This window comes from Mus musculus, chromosome 8 (genome assembly GCF_000001635.26).
Source record: "Mus musculus strain C57BL/6J chromosome 8, GRCm38.p6 C57BL/6J".
In the NCBI taxonomy this organism is placed as follows: Eukaryota; Metazoa; Chordata; class Mammalia; order Rodentia; family Muridae; genus Mus; species Mus musculus.
The window spans coordinates 34,619,683-34,640,764 of record NC_000074.6 but is presented as its reverse complement, the minus strand read 5'-3'; the positions used below and the strand labels follow the sequence as shown (position 1 = coordinate 34,640,764).

Below are 21,082 nucleotides of genomic sequence, written 5' to 3'. Positions count from 1 at the left end.
GTTCAGTCCAATATCATCAAGGCTGGAACATGGCAGCATCCAGGCAGGCATGGTGCAGGAGGAGCTGAGACTTCATCTGCAGGCTGCTAGCAGAATATTGGCTTCCAGGCAGCTAGGATGAGGGTCTTAATTAAAGTCCACACCCACAGGGACACACCTACTCCAACAGGGCCACACCTTCTAATAGTGCCACTCCCTGGGCTGAGTATATACCAACCATCACACCCAGTACTCCGCTAGCCAAAACCAACAGGAGGTCAGAGGAAATGGGCTGTGTGCTCCAGGGAATAGAGAAAGGTTTGAGGGGGATCCTGGCAGCATGGAGAATATGCAGTATAAAACCTGTGCCGCAGAGGTCAGCGAGAGCTTTTTCTGGGCACTGCATCAAAGAAGCTATTCCAGGTGACCTCAAATTTCAGAGACTTAAAACCACCGTCTGCTCACTCTCATTTTCACCCGAAGCTCTCTGTAAAGCCAGAGCCTGTGCCTATTGCCGTCATCATTCTCTGAAGAGCTCAGACACAAGTACCAGCTGTGTAGCTCAAGCCCTTGCTGGAGAGGTGGTAATGGGTCTATTCTTAGCGATCATACTGTGATGGGTGAGTAACTTGACGTTCTAGGTAGTGGGCGCCAAGCTAACGGTGCATGATGGTGGTGTTTATTGGTTTGAAAGCGGTCTTCCTCATTAACTTACTATCTTGCCGGAGAGGCAGTTGAATTTTGGCTCCTGCTTTTAAATGATAGTGGCTCCATTTCCGACTTGCTTGGGAACTTATTATTAACTATTATTCCAAACAATACACATGCATATTGGACAACCCCAAAGCCAAATTTAGCCGTGCAAATTATAGACAACTGCTCTCCTATAATACCGCTGCGGTGTCCTAATTTTTAAGAATGAAAGAGTAACAAAGCCAGCCTTAAATGCTTAACACAATATTTTATGCCGGAAGCCATTTCCTCCCAAGGATGTTGTAGACTGTGCGATGCTGTCAGGGCTCACTGGAAGATAAGTAATGCTCTCACAAAGGCAGGGGAAGCTGCAGGCCATCAAATATATTCAAAAGCCTTCAAGGCTGGAAGTGCCATCAACTTGTAAAGGAATTATGTTGAAACTAAGGAAAACTTAAAGGACCATTTAAATGATTTAAGCACCACACACTCTTTCTCTTTTCCCTAAGCCCCCAAGACAATGCTCATAATGTCTGCCTGACCTTTAGGATATGTGATTTAAAGAGAGAGAGAGAGAGAGAGAGAGAGAGAGAGAGAGAGAGAGAGAGATATCTTAAGCCACTCTTTGAGGTGGTCATTTCTCATCAGGGCTCTTAGACCTCCTGCCAAGAAGACAGACATCTGACCTTGGATAAACATTTCATAGTTCTGAATCACCTGGCTGGAGTATATACCTTTATTCTTGTGGACAAGAGAAAACCCAGGAACATCTTGGATCCTGGAGAAATACGTTGATACAAGTGGATTCGAAACACACTGAGTGAAATCCCACTGTGTGATTTTGGGCAAGTTAACAACTGGCCGCTCTCATCTTCAAGAATAGTACTGCTACACGCCCCGTCTCCTATGCTTATTAGTAAACATGGGAGATGATGTTTTATGTAGCATGGTGTTCAATAACGGAGTATTAAGGTCTTTTTCCTAAAAATTACAGCAAAAATAACCCATTTGAAACACTTCCCATGAACCAACTATGCGGTATGAGCAGAAGAAACCTGAGAGAAAATATCACCAAATATACAAATCAGAAACGATCATGGTCTCTGACAGTCTGATGCTCTGATCTGGGGTGTGTGTGTGTGTGTGTGCTACATATCAATTTTTAAGACTACCCCTTGGTTTGTCTGGGATTGCTTGACCAACTGGCTCAAGGGCTATGAAGAATGGGACAGTTGTGGTCCTAGTATTGCCTGACGTGTGGCTAGCTTGATGTGTCTGTTGTACATGGATGGAGAAATGGTACATCTATATACAGGAATGGTGTGCCCACATTGATCAAGATGCTTCAAGATTTAACAGTCTTCACACTTGCATATTTTCAAGCTGACAGAATGTGTGTGTGTGTGTGTGTGTGTGTGTGTGTGTGTGTGTAGCCTTCAAACCTCTCTTTCTAGCTTCTGAGATCTGTTGAACTTAAATTGAGGAGGTAAATACACTGTTCTTTGTGGTTTTCTGATTTTTACATAAGTTCTTACACAATGCATAATTATTTTATCCATTTGTCTAACTTAAACAATGTATAATAAGAAAAATATCTGCCCTAAAAATTTTATACATTAAGCATTATTTTTGATCAAATTAAATAATCATTTATTTAAATAGGATTTTTGTGTGGTAGAGTTACTGACATAAAGCATAAAACAGAAGAAGGAAGCCGGGAGGTGGTGGCACATGCCTTTAATCCCAGCACTTGGGAGGCAGAGGCAGGTGGATTTTTGAGTTCGAGACCAGCCTGGTCTACAGAGTGAGTTCTAGGACAGCCAGGACTACACAGAGAAACCCTGTCTCAGGAAAAACAAAACAAAACAAAACAAAACAAAACAAAACAAAACAAAACAAAACAGAAGAAGGAGAGAAGAGAATTAAAAGAAATTTCTTCTGAACTGGGTGGTATTGTCTGCCTGTAACCCCAGCACTGGGGCAACTGGGCAAGAGATTCTCCATGAGTTCAAGGCCAGCTTAGACAGTAAAGCAAAGTCAAAGTCACCCTGAGCTATATAGTGAAACTATATCTCAAACCCATAAGGAAAACCAATTGAATCACAGTCAAAAACAAACAAACAAACAAAAAGAATAAATATTTTCCCTAAAAGAGTAATTAGTAGTATACCACCCAGAACTTTCTGCCTCAGTTCAAATATTGGCTTATGTGCTTAGTCTTATATTGATTTTGAACAACTTACTTACTTGACTTTGCCTCAGTTTCTTCTGCAAAATGGGCTTTTAAGAATGTTATGACAGGGGGCTGGACAGATGGCCCAGTGGTTAATGACACTTGCTATTCCTCCTGAGGACCTGAGCTCTGTTCCCAGCACCACATCAGGTAACTCCCATTTGTCCATATCTCTAGGTTCAGGGGGGTCTCATGCCTCTGGCCCTGAAGGCACCTGCACTCATGTGCACTACCCACGTGCAGACACACAAACCTATACATAATTAAAAGAAATGAAAACATATCTTCAAGAGAAAGAGGGAGAGTATTCTGAGGGCTGAGCAGGTGTGTTGGTACACACCTGTAATCCTGGTACGTGGGAGGTGGAGGCAGGAAGATCAGATTACCAAAAAGTGTTAGGAGATTTAATGAAGTGAATGATCTTAAATGCCTGGACAATAGCAAACAGTGAGCACAAATCACATCTTTGCTGTCGTTATTACTCCGAGAATCATACTTTAGAATCTTCTTCTTCTTCTTCTTCTTCTTCTTCTTCTTCTTCTTCTTCTTCTTCTTCTTCTTCTTCTTCTTCTTCTTCTTCTTCTTCTTCTTCTTCTTCCTCCTCCTCCTCCTCCTCCTCCTCCTCCTCCTCCTCCTCCTCATCTTCCTCTTCTTCCTTTTCAGTTTTGTTTTTTGAGACAGGATCTCTGGAAGCCCAGGTTGTCCTTGAACTTACTATTTAGCTGAAGAGGACCTGGAATTCCTGATCCTCACAATTCTACCTCCCCAGTGCTGGGATTACAGCTGTCTGTTCCTGTGTCCGACTCTTTGGAGTATTTCTAATGAGCATATGCTCAGCTTTTCCTTTTAATATGTGTTTACTTAAAACTATTCTGTGTCAATATTAGGTGTGATCAGGTTACAAAAGTCAAACTATTTAAAGACTAATAATGAAAAGAGCAGTTCCTACCTCCACAATCTCTGGCCCCTGTGTAGAAGCCCTTATTTCTAGTAGCCTAATTTCTTTCAGCAGATTTTTCCAGTGTTTACCTTTATGGCTCTAAATGGTATCAGGTCGTTCCTTGATCAACCAATCAAGATCATACAGCTGCCATACTAGGCTCTTGTGCATTCTTTATTCCATTCCTATAACTCTTTCACTGTAATTTTATCAAAATTATGGTTAAGTTCTATTTAGTTTAATATGGGTGTGTGTCTGTTATTTACCTCTGAGCTGAGTGGTGTGCCATAATTACATTTTATTTGCATTAGAAATGTCCATTTTTACAGCAACCAAGAATGATGACAACAGCCTGTGTTGTTTGCCTCCTGAACCAACAACTCATAGGAAGCCATCCCATGACTATGACTGAGGTCTCATGACTAATAACTCACATCTTCTGGGGAAATCATTGTCTGACCATTCAGAATACCAATGTTCAAACTCCTTCTGTTTTCATGTTATATTTGCTACTTAGAAAATAGTGAGTTCCCGTGGGGGCTTTCATTATTCTTATTTTGGCTAACCTACCCAACTCCTCTTCTTCCCCTACCTCCCTGCCCCTATCCCTGCTTAAACCTTTAACTCCCAGGATCCCCTGCCCCAGCTTCATGTCCTGTGAACCTCTCCAATCTCCTTAATATGTCTTCTCCTCTCCCTTTCACAGGCTTTTTCTAGCTTCCTGGGCTCTATAGCTACTCCAAATTCCATACAGAAAGCTCAATATTGAAAGCTGGACTCCACATGAGGGAGAACACATGCTTGTCTTTTTAGGGCTCAGTTACTACACTTAGTAGTAACCCGTTAACTGGTGAACTCTTTTGACAGTTGGTCAGTCTTTGTGCTCTAAAGGACACCTGTGCCTGAGCTCTTCTCCAATCCATTTACACTCTTGCTCCAGTCTACCTGTGGCTACTTGGATTTTCCTTATACTTTTCCCATGCTTTATAGCCTTATTTTTTGGTTTGCATGTTTGTCTGAGACAGGATCTCAACAGTGCAGCCTAGGCTGACATCTGGCTAGCACTGTAGCTGAGGTTAGCCTGTAACTCCTGGTCGTCTTGCCTCTTTATCTTACTTTACACATGATTTTTCTGGATCATATTCTCTTGGAACACGAGAAAGTACACATGCTAGAATTCTAGAGTTTTTGAGTATTTGAAAATGTCTTTGTTCTCATATTTGGTGGATGGTTTGTCTGGTAATATGATTTTAGGTCTTACTACTGTTTCCCTCAGAACTCTGGAGCTGGCGTTGGTTCGAGTCTTCGGGTTCAGTGTGAGCCGCAGCCCTCTGAGGTGTTTAGGTTTTCTTCCTTTTGCATGTGATACTTCTGTTCTTTGAAATTATTTTTATCTTCTCCATTTAAAAAAATGCTTAGTAGGCTTTAGTGTGGTTCGTTGCTCATCCCTTTAAAACATTATTACCTTTATTTATTTGTTTGTTTGTGTGCGCATGTGGAGGTCAGAGGACAGGTTGTGAGAACCGGTTCTCTCTTTCTATCATCTGGACCCCAGGAGTCGAACTCAGGTGGACAGGCTTAGCTACTCTTTATCCACAGAGCCATCATGCCAGCCAGCTTATTCTTTGTGCTGAGGATTTGTGGTTCATTTCAGTCTAGAGGCTCATGTTGCTTAGTGCTGTTTTCTGTCACTTCGCTCATCATTACCTTTCTTCTTTCTTTTCTCAGAATGAAAGCTAGTTAACAGCTAGTTAACGCCAGGCTCCCTGAACCAATTCTCTAGGTTCTGGAGTCGATTCTTTACTTTTATTCTCAGCGATATGGTTACCCTCCTAAAATTTTGAGGACTGAACCCAGGAGCCTGCACACACCTCACAAGGCCACTGAACCGTATACTCAGCTCAAATTTATGTTCTTTATTTTGATCAATCGGGGTTCTTCTTTGTATATTCAGTCCTCATTATTTGCATTCATGTTTCCACAGGGATCTATCTAGTTACTGTTTTACCCAACAGTATGATTCTCAGTTCTAGAATTGTCATGTTTTATAATTTCTGTATTTTTCCTGAAGTCCCCTATCTTTTTTATTCATTGTGATGATATTTTCTTATATATTAATGAACATAGTTCTAACAGCTACTTTAAAACTATTGCCTATACTTCACATGTTTCTCTCATCTCAGGATCAGTTTCTATCAGTTACCTTTCTCTTGGGAATGAGTCCCCTACTTTCTTCTTGGCTGTGCTGAACTGTATTCTGGACATTGGAAACATCTGCTTTATAAGACTTGGAAGTTTGTAATTACTTTTTCTTACTGGTTTTTGTGAGGGTTTTTTTTTTTTTATAATTGCTATGGTTTATTTTTATTGGATATTTTCTTTATTTACATTTCAAATGTTATCCACTTTCCTGGTTTTCCCTCTGAAAACCCCCTATCCTCTCCCCTCTCCCCCTGCTCCCCAACCCACCCACTCCTGCTTCCTGGCCCTGACATTCCCCTACACAGGGACATAGAACCTTCACAGGACCAAGGGCCTCTCCTCCCATTGATGACTGACATGGCCATCCTCTGCTACGTATGCAGCTGGAGCCATGAGTCTCACCATCACCATGTGTTTTCTTTGGTTGGTGGTTTAGTACCTGGGAGCTCTGGGGTTTACTGGTTAGTTCATATTGATGTTCCTCCTATGGGGCTTCAAACCCTTTAGCTCCTTGGGTACTTTCTCTAGCTCCTTCACTGGGGACCCTGTGCTCAGTCCAATGGTTGGTTGCAAGCCTCCACCTCTGTATTTGTCAGGCACTGGTAGAGCCTCTCAGAAGACAACTATAACAGGCTTCTGTCAGCAAGCATTTGTTGGCATCCACAATAGTGTCAGGGTTTGGTAACTGTATTTGGGATGGATTCTCAGGTGGGGCAGTCTCTGGATGGTCATTCCTTCAGTCTCTGCTCCACACTTTGTCTCTGTAACTCCTTCCATGGGTATTTTGTTCCCCCTTCTAAGAAAGACTGAAGTATCCACACTTTGGTCTTCCTTCTTCTTGAGTTTCATATGGTTTGTGAATTGTATCTTGGGTATTCCGAGCATCTGGGCTAATATCCACTTATCAGTGAGTGCATACCATGTGTGTTCTTTTGTGATTGTGTTACCTCACTCAGCATGATATTTTCTAGTTCCATCCATTTGCCTAAGAATTTAATAAATCCATTGTTTTTAATAACTGAGTAGGACTCCATTGTGTAAATGTACCACATTTTCTGTATCCATTCCTCTGTTGAGGGACATCTGGGTTCTTTCCAGCTCCTGGCCATTATAAATAAGGCTGCGATGAACATGGTGGAACATGTGTCCTTATTACATGTTGGAGCATCTTCTGGGTATATGCCCAGGAGTGGTATAGCTGGGTCCTCAGGTAGTACTATGGCCAATTTTCTGAGGAACCGCCAGACTGATTTCCAGAGTGGTTGTACCAGCTTGAAATCCCACCAGCAATGAAGGGGTGTTCATCTTTCTCCACAACCTCGCCAGCATTTTCTGTCACCTGAATTTTTGATCTTAGTGTATTTGATCTTAGTGAATTTCTGACTGGTGTAATAGTGAATTTCTGACTGGTGTAAGGTGGAATCTCAGGGTTGTTTTGATTTTCATTTCCCTGATGACTAAGGATGCTGAATATATATTTTAGGTGCTTCTCAGCCATTCGTTATTCCTTAGTTGAGAATTCTTTGTTTAGTTCTGTATTCCATTTTTTAACAGGGTTATTTGGTTCTCTGGAGTATAACTTCTTAAGTTCTTTGTATATATTGGATATTAGCCCTCTATCAGTTGAAGAATTGATAAAGCTCTTTACTCAATCTGTTGGCTGCCTTTTTGTCTTATTGACAGTGTCCTTTGCCTTACAGAATCTTTGCAATTTTATGAGGTCCCATTTGTCAATTCTTGATCTTACAGCACAAGCCATTGGTGTTCTGTTCAGGAATTTTTCCCCTGTGCCCATATGTTTGAAGCTCTTCCCCACTTTCTTCTCTATAACTTTCAGTGTATCTGGTTTTATGTGGAGGTCCTTGATCCACTTAGACTTGAGCTTTGTACAAGGAGATAAGAATGGGTCAATTTGCATTCTTCTACAAGCTGACTGCCAGTTGAACCAGCACCATTTGTTGAAAATGCTGTCTTTTTTCCACTGGATGATTTTAACTTCTTTGTCAAAGATCAAGTGACTATAGGTATGTGGGTTCATTTCTGGGTCATCAATTCTATTCCATTGATCTACCTGCCTGTCACTATACCAATACCATGCAGTTTTTATCACAATTGCTCTGTAGTACAGCTTGAGGTCAGGGATAGTGAGTCCACCAGAGGTTCTTTTATTGTTGAGAATAATTTTCATTATCCTAGTTTTTTTGTTATTCCAGATGAATTTGCAAATTGCCCTTTCTAACTCTGTGAAGAATTGAGTTGGAATTTTGATGGGGATTGCATTGAATCTGTAGATTGCTTTCAGCAAGATGGCTATTTTTACTATATTAATCCTGCCAATCCATGAGCATGGGGAATCTTTTCATCTTCTGGGGTCTTCTTCAATTTCGTTCTTCAGAAATTTGAAGTTCTTGTCATACAGATCTTTTCCTTGCTTAGTTAGAGCCACACCAAGGTATTTTATATTATTTGTGACTATTGTGAAGGGTTGTTTCCCTAAATTCTTTCTTAGCCTGTTTGTCCTTTGTGTAGAGGAAGGCCACTGGTTTGTTTGAGTTAATTTTATGTCCAGCTACTTTGCTGAAGTTGTTTATCAGGTTTAGGAGTTCTCTGGTGGACTTTTTGGGGTCACTTAAGTATACTATCATATCATCTGCAAATAGTGATATTTTGACTTCTTTCTTTCCAATTTGTATCCCGTTGGTCTCCTTTTGTTGTCTAATTGCTCTGGCTAGGACTTTGAGTACTATATTGAATATGGAGGGAGAGAGTGGGCAGTCTTGACTAGTCCCTGATGTTTGTGGGATTGAGTCAAGTTTCTCTCCATTTAGTTTGATGTTGGCTACTCGTTTGCTGTATATTGCTTTTAGGTATGGGCCTTGAATTCCTGATCTTTCCAAGACTTTTATCATGAAGAGGTGTTGGATTTTGTCAAATGCTTTCTCAGCATCTAATGAAATGATCATATGGTTTTTTTCTTTGAGCTTGTTTATATAGTGGATTATGTTGTTGGATTTCTGTATATTAAACCATCCCTGCAACCCTGGGATGAAGCCTACTTGATCCTGATAGACGATTGTTTTGATGTGTTCTTGAATTTGGTTTGAGAGAATTTTATTTTTGCATTGATATTCATAAGGGATATTGGTCTGAAGTTCTCTCTCTTTGTCGGGTCTTTGTGTGGTTTAGGTATTAGAGTAATTGTGGCTTCATAGAATGAATTGGATAGAGTACCTTCTTTTTCTAGTTTGTGGAATAGTTTGAGGAGTATTGGTATTAGGTCATCTTTGAAGGTCTGATAGAACTCTGCACTAAATCCATTTGGTCCTGGGCTTCTTTTTGGTTGGGAGACTGTTAATGACTGTTTCTATTTCTTCAGGTGATAGAAGACTGTTTAGACTGTTTATCTGATCCTGATTTAATTTTGGTACTTGGTATCTTTCTAGAAAATTATACATTTAATCCAGATTTTCCAGTTTTGTTGAGTATAGGCTTTTGTAGTAGGATCTGGTGATTTTTTAGATTTCCTTTGTTTCTGTTGTTATCTCTCCCCTTTCCTTTCTGTTATTGCTAATATCAGAATACTGGCTCTGTGCTCTCTAGTTTGTGTGGCTAAGGGTTTATCTATTTTGTTGATTTTCTCAAAGAACCAGCTCCTGATTTGGTTGATTCTTTGTATAGTACTTTTTGTTTCCACTTGGTTGATTTCAGCCCTGAGTTTGATTATTTCCTGCAGTCTACTCCTCTTTGGTGAATTTGTTTCTTTTTGTTCTAGAGCTTTCAGATGTGCTGTCATGCTGCTAGTGTATGCTCTCTTCAGTTTCTTTTTGGAGGCACTCAGAGCTATGAGTTTTTCTCTTAGGACTGCTTTCATTGTGTCCCATAAGTTTGGGTATGTTGTGATTCATTTTCATTAAACTCTAAAAAGCCTTTAATTTCTTTCTTTCTTTATTCCTTGACCAAGTTATCATTGGGTAGAGAGTTGTTCAGCTTCCACATGAATGTGGGCTTTCTACACTTGATCTTAGCCAAAAGGCCGAGAAGCAATGAATGTGGGCTTTCTATTGTTTATGTTGTTATTGAAGACCAGCCTTAGTCCATGATGATCTGATAGGGTGCATGGAATTATTTCAATCTTTGTGTATCTGTTGAGGCCTGTTTTGTGACTGATTATATGGTCAATTTTGGAGAAGGTACTATGAGGTGCTGAGAAGAACGTATATTCTTTTGTTTAAGGATAAAATGTTCCATAGGTATTTGTTAAATCCATTTGGTTTGTAACTTTTGTTAGTTTCACTGTGTCTGTGTTTAATTTCTGTTTCCATAATCTGTCCATTGATGAGAGTATTGAAGTCTTCCACTATTATTGTGTGTGGTGCAATGTGTGCTTTGAGCTTTAGTAAACTTTCTTTTATGAATGTAGGTACCCTTGCATTAGGAGCATAGATATTCAGAATAGAGAGTTCTTCTTGGTAGATTTTTTTCTTTGACCAATATTAAGTGTCCTTCTTTATCTTTTTTGATAACTCATGGTTGAAATTCCATTTTATTCGACATTAGAATGGCTACTCCAGCTTGTTTCTTGGGACCATTTGCTTGGAGAATTGTTTTCCAGCCTTTTATTCTGAGGTAGTTTCTGTCTTTGTCACTGAGATGGGTTTCCTGTATGCAGCAAAATGTTGGGTCCTGTTTATATAACCAGTTTGTTAGTCTTTATCTTTTTATTGGGGAATTGAGTCCATTGATATTAGATATTAAGAGATATTAAGGAAAAGAGATTGTTGCTTCCTGTTTTGTTTTGTTGTTGTTGTTGATTTTGTTTTTTGAGACAGGGTTTCTCTGTATAGCCCTGGATGTCCTGGAACTCACTTTGTAGACCAGGCTGGCCTTGAACTCAGAAATCTGCCTGCCTCTGCCTCCCGAGTGCTGGGATTGAAAGAACCTAGTGGGGAAACCCCCACTCAACTCCCGCATGCACCCAAGAATCACGAACAGAACACAACACCTTGATGTAACAACACAAGGTAGTTTAATGGCGGAGCTCCAGGTCGAACCATATCTCACACAAGAGACAGTGGATTCGACCACGAGGCTTGGAAGCTAGGGGTTTTTATAGAAAAGGAGTGAGGCTGGGGGAGGAATTGGCACGGTTTCACATGATTGGTCCATTTAAACATCAGCAGCCTGTTCACATTTAACTTAGGTCAGAAGGGTCGGAGATAGGGAGGTGCCGGGCCAGTCTGGACATGTAACAACGGGCCTGCCTGGGCATGTCCTGGCCTGTTTTGCTATGTTCTCAGCCCCAGGTTTCAAAGCTCACAAACAACTCTTTGGGCTATTTGACATAAATTACATGAATCACAGGTCTCAAGTTTTATTTCCTTTCAGGATCAAAGGCATGCGCCACCACGCCCAGCTGCTTCCTGTTATTTATTTATTTTTTTTTTTGTTAGGGGTGGGATTATTGGTTTTTTGTTGTTGTTGTTGTTTTGTGGCTATCTTCTTTTTGGTTTGTTAAAAGAAGATTATTTTCTTGCTTTTTCTAGGGTGTAGTTTCCCTCCTTGTTTTGGAGTTTTCCATTGATTATGCTTTGAAGGGCTAGATTTTTGGAAAGATATTATGTAAATTTGTTTTTGTCATGGAATATATTGGATTCTCCACCTGTGGCTATTGAGAGTTTTGCTGGGATAGTCACCTGGGCTGGTGCCGCAGACCCTCTGGGTCCCTTTGTCTGCGTGGAATGGGTCTCTGAGGCAGGTAGGCAAAGAGTCAGCGGGGTGACAGACAGACCAACACTCGAGATTGTGTAGAATCTGAATGTCTTGTCATAAAGCGAACACCAATATTATATAGTACAGAAAATACAAAGGGTAGCAGGCAAATTACATTGAAGTTACTGGATACAAAACAAAGGAATGACTTCAAAAGGATTTACAGGAACCAGGTAGACGTTTACAGTAAAGATAAAGCAGTCCAGCCTAGGGTCAGCTTAGTGACAGGTAAGGATTTCACACTCTAGTGCTATACCTTTGAACCTTGTGAAGGCTAGCACCAGGGGGTTCTGCTCTTGGCAGGCCTCATGAATAAAGCAATATCACATTTTCTAGGCCTTGCTAAATTCTTATATGAGTGTAACTTTTAAGTATCTGGAGAATCTCCATTTGTCAGAAGAATTTACCAACTTGCTTCTAATATGCAATGTAGCCTGTACTGAAGATTTCTATCTCAGTGGGATTCCCTGGCTCTTTCATGGTAGTTCCTTGTTTGGGTGTGATTTGCTACTGTCCTTAGTAAACACCTTGCAGACCAGCTCTGAGGCACTGTCTCAGTCCTTTGTAATGCTTAATTAGTTATTGAATAGGTTAACTTCCTTACTGCATTCTTACAGGATTCTAAGCTTGGCTTCTGGGACCTTGGAACACTGAGGAGACTTAACTATAACAGAATTTTCCATACACCAGACTAGCGCGGGAACAGGGTATGAGTATATGAGTAAATGAGAACGCCAAAGCTCCAGAAGGTGAGTTTCCTTGAAACTCTTTTCCTCGTTGAGTGCTTACAGACTTTCAGCCTGTCAAGCAGACTTGACCGGAGGGTGTGGCATTTCCCAGTGTCCGTGGCAGGCTGGCATTTCTCTTCTCTTAGGTCTGTATGACATCAGCCCAGGATCTTCTGGCTTTCATAGTCTCTGGTGAGAAGTCTGGTGCAATTCTAATAGGTCTGCCTTTATATGTTACTTAACCTTCTTCCCTTACTGCTCTTAATATTCTATGTTTTGTGCATTTGATGTTCATTATGTGATGGGAGGAATTTCTTTTCTGATCCAATCTCGTTGGTGTTCTCTATATTCATGGGCATCTCTTTCTTTAGGTTAGGGAAGTGTTCTATAATTTTGTTAATGATATTTATTGGTCTTTTAAGTTGGAAATCTTTATTCTCTTCTATACCTATTATCCTTAGGTTTGGTCTTCTCATTGTGTCCTGGATTTCCTGGACATTTTTTGAGTTAGGCTCTTTTTGCATTTTGTATTTTCTTTGGTTGTGTCAATGTTTTCTATGGTATCTTCTGTGCCTGAGATTCTCTCTTCTATTTCTTGTATTCTGTTGGTGATGCTTGCATCTATGGCTCCTGATCTCTTTCCTAGGTTTTCTATCTCCAGAGTTGTCTCCCTTTGTGATTTCTTTATTGTTTCTACTTCCATTTTTATATCCTGGATAGTTTTGTTCAGTTTCTTCACCTGCGTTTTCTTGTAATTCTTTAAGGGATTTTTGTGTTTCCTCTTTAAGGGCTTCTACCTGTTTACCCGTGTTCTCCTATATTTCTTTAAGGGAGTTATTTGTGTTCTTCTTAAAATCCTCTATCAGTATCATGAGATATGATTTTAAATCCACATCTTGTTTTTCCGGCGTGCTACAGTATCTAGGACTTGCTGTGGTGTTAGAACTGTGTTCTGATGACACCATGTACTCTTGGTTTCCGTTGGTAAGATACTTGTATTTGCCTTTTGCCATCTGGTTATCTCTGGTGCTAGATGTTCTTGCTGTCTCTGGCTAGAGCTTGTTCCTCCTGTGGATCCTTAAGCCTGTGTCAGCACTCCTGGAATACCAGCTCTTTCCTGGTGGAATCTGTGTACACAGGGCTCTGGAACAGGCCAAGCTCTTGGTGCAGATGGCGACTGGAAGGATCTTGTCCCAGCTGCTGCTATATTTGTGTGTTTGGAGATTTGTTGTTGCTGTTGCTGTTGCTGTTGCTGTTGCTGTTGCTGTTGCTGTTGCTGTTGCTGTTGCTGTTGCTGTTGCTGTTTTGTTTTGTTTTCTGAGACAGGGTATCAGTTTGCAGTCCACACTGTCTTGGAATTCACAACAAAGCCAACGTGGCCTTGAGCTTGTGGCAATCCTCCTGTCTGGGTGCTCAGATCACAGGCATGAGCCTTTGTATCTGTCTTTGTCCCCTGTTTATTATAGGCAGCAGTCATGGGTGAATTCAAGATGAAAACTCTTGAGTTTTGTGACTCAGCTCAAATTTTCTTCTAGTTCTTGCTCATAAGGCTCAGCTGTTGCACTTTATTATGTAAAAGTACATGTAGCTATCTGGGCAGAGTTCATAATGTGTTGTTTCCCTTCCCCGTATCACCACTTATTTTTTTCCCCTGTGGCTTGTTCTTTAAGCCCAAAGGATTTTATTTCTGGTTTTCCCACGGGAGTTTCAGGAGTATCACCTGGACCATTTCCCCAGGTTTAAGAAACAAAATCAGGCCGGGCAGTGGTGGCGCATGCTTAATCCCAGCACTTGGGAGGCAGAGGCAGGTGGATTTCTGAGTTCAAGGCCAGTCTGGTCTACAGAGTGAGTTCCAGGACAACCAGGGCTATACAGAGAAACCCTGTCTCGAAAACCAAAACCAAAACCAAACCAAACCAAAACAAACAAACAAACAAATAAACAAACAAAAACAAAATCAGACAAAAAGGAGAAACACTCTACCAACCTTCTTCTTCTAAGCACCCCCCCCCCACTTTCCTGGAAAAGTCAGCTCATTTGCCAGTAGTTTACTTTTAAAACAATTGTGAAAGTTTACTGCTGCTGTGTGGGAGGGCAAGCGTAGCTGGCTCTCCCTTCTAGAAGGACCGGACTGTTCCTAATGACCTTTTCAAAAGTTCAGTCATTGTTTTCAATCATTGGCGTCGCATCTAAAGTACCAAGGTGCCCGTAGCTTCTAAGCTCTTTTGACGTTATGTGGTAAAAATGACAGTTGCCACTGCTACTGCATTCATCCCTGAGAATTTTCAGCGAGCATAAATAACATGTAAATAAAGTGGGAGGCGATGGAAGATTGTGTCATGGAACGGTCTAAATTAGACCTAGTCCCTGCGGCTCTTCTTGTCGGTTTCAAAGTGGCACAGATGAGGTTTTCCTTCAGAGTATGTAGCTAGAAGAACACTCTCTTCAGTTGGTATTTTTAAAAATGTCACCTAGAACATCCAGCATCATGACTGACTCGGGTGCCAGTTCAGAATGGAGATCTCTCAGCCTTGAGCTAATCTCTCTGGGTTAGACTCAAGGGGAATAAGATAAGAATTTGCAGACATAAGGGCAGGGAGGTAGTGGGGGGAGGGTAATAACACTTGCCTTGATGCAAAAGGGTACTGTGATGTGTGTGCACGCATGCACACACTCTCTCACAAACACCACATCATACGTGTGTACTCTCACACATATATGACATATAGATGCACAATGATAATAACCAAGATAAAAATAAGTACAATTCATAGGCACCAAATGCTCTGTGCGTTCAGCACTCCTTCCATCTCCTTAATGAATTAATAAGTTGCCTCCTGATCTTTGCTTGGCTTCCCAAGTTCGCTGGGTGCTATTACAGATGGAGCTGGTACTGTCCGTGAAACCCATCCCCTGCTTTCAGGTCAGCGAACGTGTCTTAGGATGACGACAGAAATAGTTTGGAAGCATTCTCCCCACCCCTTTTCCTGGGGTCAGTTGGGAATGTGGCATTGGCGTAAAGCTTCAGATCTTAAACACAGAGTTCCTCCGTAGTAGTGTGTACACACCGTTGACAACTGCGGAGAGTACCTGTCTGCTATGGATGACTTTGTCCCTGTTGCCTCTCTTTTCTTGTGGTTTGTATTTGACTTAGCGGTATTTGTTGTTCTGGATGTCCACAGTTTCACAGAGCCAGCTACATCAATGCCCTAAGAACAGCCAGGAAAAGCTTTGTGAAGGTTATCTATCCTATTAATTTCTGGGAGTTAAATTTTGCTGTAAACTTGAGTAAGAAGCATACAAGAGGTCTGTCAGATTAGTTTAATAGGAACTGTTTCCATCCTTCTTGTTTGCTTTTTAAAATTATTATTATTGTATTTTTATTGGCTATTTTCTTTATTTACATTTCAAATGTTATCCCTTCCCCCCAGAAGTCCTTATCCCATCCCCCCTGCCCTGCTTCTATGAGGGTGTTCTGTCAGGTCAATTGGTCTGTCAGGTCAATTTAATCAGGATCTGTTTCCATCTTTTTTTGTTTGCTTTTTAATTTTTTTTTTAATTATTTTTTGACTCCCTCCTTAATTCATGAGATTCTAGTTCAACAGTTCTCAACCTGTGGGTTGTGATCCGACTGGGGGTCGCATAGCAGATATCCTGCATATCCGATATTTACATTAGGATTCTTAAGGGTATCAAATGTACAGTTCTGAAGTAGCAACAAAAGCAATTGTACAGTTGGGGGCCACCACAACGTGAGGAACGGTATAAAAGGGCGGCAGCATTAGGAAGGGTGAGAGCTGCTGCTCCATTCAGATCTACTTAGAGCCCAGCCATCAAATTATATGCTATTTCTTCAGGCAAGTCACACTGAACACCTAGTCTCAAAGTAGAAACAAGAAAAAAAACCATGGGTGTAATTGACCACAAATTGATACCGATTGTGCTGGTTTGCCATTAAAATGGACATTGATTCTCTTTGGGGTTTGAGTCAAAACTTCTGGCTTTGTTCACTGATCCATAATTGAAAATAATTTCTTCCTCCGGTGGTGAATTCTTCTCCCACCCCTGCCTCAGTCCAGGATTATTAAATTCAAGTCACATGAAACAGCACTAATCTGTCCCGGATGAAATTTTGGAATTTTTTTTAAATCCTCAAACGGCTTGAGTTTATCTGAGGCTCGGAAGAAAATGAGGAACTATTAATACCACAAGGTTTCCTTTGAAGGAAGAATAAGCGGGTTGTTTTCCTCTTACATAATTAGCTTTCAGCCCTGGGTGAAGGAGCTGTCGATGGCTACTTTTCTTTATCTTAAATGTTCTCTCCCTTATTTCTGATGGGGAAATGAAAACGTTAGAAGGCAAGCACTGTGTTCATACCCCAGCTTTCAGCATTTTTCTTGGGAAATGCATACAAATAAAAGGTGTCCTTGCCTTCTAACTTCTGTATTCAGCCCCTTATGAGACTCTACACCGATATGGTTTGCCTCTTGGGGAATCTGGGCCCTGGGAGTCTTTAAATGTGCCTAGAAGGATTTTTAATTTTTTTTCATTTTTTCCCCAAAAGCTCCACAGGCATTGCACATTTCTGAAAATAAAACTGCCTTCATTAACTAGAATGTCATGGTATTTTTTTGCTTTTGATTAGAGTCAAATTAATTCAGTTTGATAACATTGATTACAAGCTGATCTAAAGCTGTGATTAGAGCTTTATATATCTTAGATGATTAAATGTGGAAATAGGTTAATTATGTCTTAATAAATGCAGTTGACTTGATAGAAAGAAACTTATGCAACCCGAAATTAGGCAGAAAAGTATGACAAAATTTCAGAAATTCCTGTATACATCTTGTACAGACAGAGTGGTAAGACCAATGAAAATTTCAAATGTATCTATTTTAGAAATCTTCTGGAATCATAAGATTCAATATATTTATTATTTTTGGTCACCTTAATGTGAAAAATACAAAATCAAATTATTTATTCTCTGTCTCTGTCTCTGTCTCTGTCTCTGTCTCTCCCTCTCACACACACAGAGACACAGAGAGAGAGAGAGAGAGAGAGAGAGAGAGAGACTGACCTAAACAATAAACACAACTGTACAAATATTATATTAAGAAACAAAAGAAAAATGTAATTTTCCAATTGCTGAAAGTCAGCAGATGCTATCTCATGTGTGAACACTTTGCACGGGCAGTTGAACCAGTTTGGAGGGTATAAATAGAAGCACACCAGATTTTCTGATCTCATATGAATCATTAGTCTTGTTGAAAGCCATCTCTTTGAGGAAGCGGACAGTTTGCGTCCCTGAGCTAATGCTATGGGCGGGGCGGGGTTGGGGTTTTCACAATCCTGCTCTGATCATTGTGGCTTTGGGCGTGACTTTTGTGACTCACCTGGCTCCGGCTGCTTAGACACACAGCCCAGAGTTCATGTCGCTGAAGGGCACTGGCTGTGGATCATTGTTTCCCCAGGGTATGCCCTTTAAAGGTTACTGGTGAGGAGATGGGAGAGGCTTTGGGGTTCAGCAACACGTGACTGCGTTTAAGCCGTATTCCTCTCTAGGACAGTAGCTCTAGAGGGGATTGCAGAGTATTTCTTCGCTCTATGGAAATGTTGAGCTGCTTCTGTCTTCATGCAGAACTCGGAGACATCAGAGTGTCAGTTGTGGAGTTGCGTGCGTGATCGTGGCATGCCTAGCAGAACACATTGCTCAAAATAAATGACAGTGGCAGAGGCTTCTTCACGTACCCAGCGTCCTCGAATGTAAAAGAGTTGTGGGGCAGATGGCCTTTATAGACCTCTTAGGCACTAATTAACTTTCTGTAGCTCTACGTTTCCTTGAATAGCAAACATTGGGATAAAGATTGGCCCGGGTACAGCAGTCTGATGACGCTGACATCGGATTGTTGGCATATTTACAGGTGCGGGAGACTTTTATTTGGGATTGAGGAAAGCTAGTGCCTAGTTTAACAAAGGGAAGGAAGGGAAGGAGAGGGAGAGAGGAGAGAAGAAGACGTGGAAGACCAGTTTTGTAGAGGAGAGCAGTTTTGACCCTTGTATGTTTCTATTCTGGATCGTTTACCCCGGGGGACTTTAAAGCTTAATGATCAGATCTTTAGCTGTGTGACTTTCCACTGTCCATGTCTTTAAAGCTCTAGGCTTCTCATGTGGTTTTCATTCCCAGTTATCTCTCCCACATAAGACCCGGGGGGCTCTGCTTCTGTGAATGCTTTGCTAGGTAAGTCTCGCTAAACTCAGCTGCCATCTACTTAGAATTTAAGCAAGACTTATTGCTCTGAGCCTCTCTTATAGAACCTTTTCAATACCCTCAATGATTTATTCTCCCCCTTATTTTATGGGACCAAGAAGTGGAGGTTTTGTTTGTTTGTTTGTTAGTTTTTGTTTGTTTGTTTTGAATGAGTAATTTTCCTGCAGCCACACAATGTGGAAAAAACAGGATTCGGATGAAGTGAGTTCCGCGCTTCATCTTTCCGCTGTGATTCGCTTCCGTTGGCGGCGAGGGTGGCCACTTCCGGCTTTTTTATCCTGTGCAGAGCACAGGACCAGCAGATCGCCCTTGGCCCTCAGTTATCCTCAGAGGTGGAAGGGAGGGTGGGATAGTGGGGAGTCCTTGCCAGCTTCCCCAGGAAAGCAGAAATATACAACCTGAGATCCAGGCTAGAGATTTAAAAATAGATAGGCACAAAGCAAAAAACCGTGCACCTTTTACAAAAGCACATTCAAACCAGATGTTGTAGGTTTCTCAGGTTGAATGGATCCTCTTGGGAGGGGCTAGGGGCGGGGAGAACAGCTATAAGATGATAAGAAAGGATTACATAAAACAGAGGGGGTGACATTGTGAGGTGAGCTTGGAAATGTAATCAATACAGTCTTCTCTTGCAAAAAAGGAAAGGGAATAACAAAACCACCATTAGGGCCCAGAAAACCATGCAAGAACAAAACAAAACAAAACAAAACAAAACAAAACAAAACAAAACCCAAGAAAACATGCATGGAAGGGCTCATTTTAAAATTAATTAATTAACTTTACAATAGCAGTCCCCTTTCTCCTGGTTCCCCACCACCACCACCACCACCACACACACACATAGTCCCTCTCCTCACTTCCTGCTTCTGAGAAGGGTGAGACCTCCCTGGGTATTGCCCCACCCTGGCACATCAAATCACTGCAGGACTAGGCACATCATCTCCCACTGAGGCCAATCGAGGCTACCCAGTTAGGAGAGCAGGAACCACAGTCAGGCAACAGATTCAAGGACAGTCCCTGCTCCAGTTGATGAGTGACCCACATGAAGACCAAGCTGTATATCTGCTACATATATGAGGGGAGGCATAGGTCCAGCCCTTGCTTGCTCGTTGGTTGGTGGTTCAGTCTCTGGGAGCCCCCATGGGACCAAGTTCGTTGACTGTGTTGGTGCCTGGGTAGGCTTTATAGTGAGCATCAGCCACACATAGACATGAGCTTAGCTCCACTGGATATTTAGGCTCTGTCTTTTTGAGGCCTCTACCACTCTCACAGCAAGTGAATGGGAACAGACCCAGAATTTTATGAATGACAAAAGGATAGTGTTACCTTGCAGATGGCAAAGCTGAAGTTCTCCATGCGTGGCCAAAGGACTTGTTCAAGGTGGATCAACAGGTTTAGGGCAAATCCCATGTGACAGTCTCGTTATCTGCCCCATTGGTCATTCTATAATGCCAGGTTCAAATGCTGTGTCTGCCCTTGCACAGTCTTATTGAGCTTGGAGTACACCTGTTTGATCAACTTCTCTTCCGTGTATTGCCTTGCCTCTTGAGGGTGTTTGGCCAATGTTAATGATCACAGTAGTCAATATTAAGATGTTCTTTGGGTCTCCAAATGCTCTGGTAATGAAACCAGCCATGTATTACTGCTTTCTGTTCCCGTTGATTTCAACCCCGTTGATTAGCTACCTGTATGAATATGAACCCATAGCTCTTGTTATAGTAATACCTCTGCTTGGCCAAAGCAGAGTGGTTTCTTTGTTTTTCTGTGCTTTTTTTTTGTTTGTTTTTTTCCCTCAAGACAGGGTTTCTCTGTGTAGCCCTGGCTGTCTTGGAACTCACTCTGTAGACCAGGCTGGCCTTGAATTCAGAAATCTGCCTGCCTCTGCCTCCTAAGTGCTGGGATTAAAGGAGTGTGCCATCAGTACCCGGCGAGTGGTTTTAAAATATATTTTCTAAGGAGGTGTGTAGAGCCAAAGTTTCTATGGAAAAAAAACTCTTTGGGGGTCCTGAACTAACTGACATTCATCCTAAGAGAAGTACTCAGAGAGCTAGTGTTTGTAAGGTGGGCCTTTTTGTTTGTATTTCAGTTTCTCTGCCTTGCGGGACTCCTGTCATCGCATCCAGAAAAGAGCAGTGAGGCGCTTCCTGGGAGCCGAATATTGTGGCTAGAGAGGCAGCCCTTGCCTTCCAGGCACTTCCATCCGGGAGGAAGAATGCAGATATACTGGTCATCGTGTATTCAGTTCCATACAAGGGTGAGGATACAGCTAC

The 21,082-nt window shown here is 41.5% G+C and overlaps 1 long non-coding RNA gene across 1 annotated transcript in view; it reads left to right on the top strand.

Annotated features, from left to right (window-relative positions):
• The first annotated feature begins 448 nt into the window (after positions 1 to 448).
• The window catches only part of B930018H19Rik (RIKEN cDNA B930018H19 gene), a 50,897-nt gene continuing 30,263 nt past the window's right edge, over positions 449 to 21,082 (top strand). Inside the window, exons 1-2 of the long non-coding RNA NR_040706.1 lie at positions 449 to 599; positions 20,899 to 21,066. This is a non-coding gene — a long non-coding RNA (RIKEN cDNA B930018H19 gene). The remainder of the gene's footprint in view (positions 600 to 20,898; positions 21,067 to 21,082) is intronic.